Source organism: Gavialis gangeticus, unplaced genomic scaffold (genome assembly GCF_001723915.1).
Source record: "Gavialis gangeticus isolate Ggan-Ray unplaced genomic scaffold, GavGan_comp1, whole genome shotgun sequence".
NCBI lineage: Eukaryota > Metazoa > Chordata > Crocodylia > Gavialidae > Gavialis > Gavialis gangeticus.
Window position 1 is genome coordinate 83,143,774 of NW_017729022.1, and position 1,978 is coordinate 83,145,751.

General features: G+C 50.8%; 1 protein-coding gene across 3 annotated transcripts in view; it reads right to left on the reverse strand.

Moving 5' to 3' along the window:
• Positions 1–1,978, reverse strand: part of SLC6A12 (solute carrier family 6 member 12) — a 69,735-nt gene extending 67,757 nt beyond the window's left edge. For 2 of the 3 annotated variants that reach the window (XM_019515504.1, XM_019515506.1), the window contains exon 1: positions 1,777–1,978. The gene's annotated coding sequence lies outside the window, so the exon portion shown is untranslated. The remainder of the gene's footprint in view (positions 1–1,776) is intronic. The other variant, XM_019515505.1, reaches the window with a different exon arrangement.

Here is a 1,978-nt window from a genome sequence, read left to right on the forward strand (position 1 = left end):
CAGGCCTCTCAACACATCGGAGTGTATATACAACACAGCCACTGAGAAAGGGGCCTTCTTGGTCCCGACATGATGCTCCTGTCAGGGCCTTTGACAGAACTCCAGAGGTCTCAGGCTATGTTCATGGAGAGCTCCAGAAGTACAAAACAATCTGTCATTCACTTCATCCCTCCACATGGTACGTGCACCAACCCTGCCCCACTGCTCAGACACAGGCCTGTCAAGGAAGGGGCCTGCCCATCTGATTTACTGATATTCCAGATATCCAGTCCCCTCATGGCAGTTAGGAGAGAACTGTAGGGGCAACACATGCATGGAGCTGTGATTGCAATGGCAGAACTGGGGAGCGTAGGTAGAGGTGTGTGGGGCCCAGGACTGGAATATCAAAGACTACTACTGGCAGAACTGACCAAGCAAGGGAGAGGAGTCAGCCCAGGCCCACCAGAGGCATGCCTTGTTCAAGCCAAGAGAACAGCTCCATTCTCTAGCATGCCTGCTGAAATTCACTGACAAAGTAAAGACTCACACAACCCAGCTGACAGCAGCACATTTTGCTATTTGCCCAAACTTCCCTCCAAGCATCCCTGCAGCCTGCACTTAGCAGAAGCAGCCTGTGCCTGCCACAGGGAATCCAGTGAATGCGGGAAGCAAGTGCATCCAGTGGGAAATCTGGCCACTATGTGACTGCTATGCTAAAGTCCAAGGTTTAGCAAATTTGTCAGCAGTTATTGATTGGAAAAATTAAGCAAGGATTTTTTTTTCTATTGGGATAGAATTACCAGGAATTACACAGAAAGCTCCTCTGGGCCAGAGAAATAAGGAATATCTTTTCTATAGTATTTGTATAATCAGCTGCACACATACGCACACACAGACCTTTGCACATGGGCATCTTCATACACAATCCTTTTTGCATCACCCTGTCTTCACAGAGCAGTGCACACACACACGTAGACACACACACAGAAACACACCAGCACCAGAGCAGGCATAAATGGAAAACACTAATGAAGTCACTGGAGCTAGAGCAGCCGAGAATCTGCCAGAGTGACATGCCAGTTGGTAGCTGGGTGCATATAACCTGACCATCCACAGTAGTACAAAAAAAGCCTCTGTTAAGGGCAACTTGGATGCCCATCACTTCCTCTAACTCACAGCAGAGAATTCACAATGCTTCCCCCTGCCCCCATCCTCCAACCAGGATGTCCTCCCCACTCACACCAGGGGATGCCTGCAAGTGGTGCTGCTCTAGGCAGGAACGGATGTAGGAGAAGGAATTCCTCCTCCTTTTCTCCCTGTACCTATCCCTCTCTACCCCCATCAGTCCTTTGCTGATGAGCCCCCAGTTTGTCGGGTGCTGTCACTGACCATTCCCTTGGCCAGCTGCCCACTGAGTCTCTCCAGCATCCCTTGCTGTCAAGCCCCATCCTTGCCTATTTCCTTTTCCAGCCTCCCTATCTTCTATCTCCAGATTCTTCAATAGAAAATCACTGACGAAATAGGACCCTTTACTAGGCCCCTCCAAACTAATTCATTTATTTCACCACCTCTCTCTTCCTCTACTATACTGGAGGCTTCTCCCTTCCCCTCCTCCCAAAATGCTCCCTGCACCCCTGGGGCCAAGAGGGCAGCTCTGCAAAAGCCTTTGTGAAGACTCCAGAGTCACTTCATGAATGACAGGAACCCACCCCCATCCCACCCCTACCCCTCGCCAGAGCCCCAAGCACTTGCAGTACAACACGCAGACTCAGACAGGGCCATGGACAGAACGCATACCCAGCTCACCAGAATCTCCTTCAGGCTGTTCAGTCCCGTCTGGGGGCCCTGGACACCGGCAGGGAATCCAGTGAATGTAGGAGGCAAGTCAAGGTGCCTACAACTCAGGGAGCAAGAGACAGAGTTGAGAAAAAGATCCTGTCTCTCCCCTCCTTCTGTCCCTCCCCTTCAACCAGATCTCCATGCCAAATTATTGCCAACT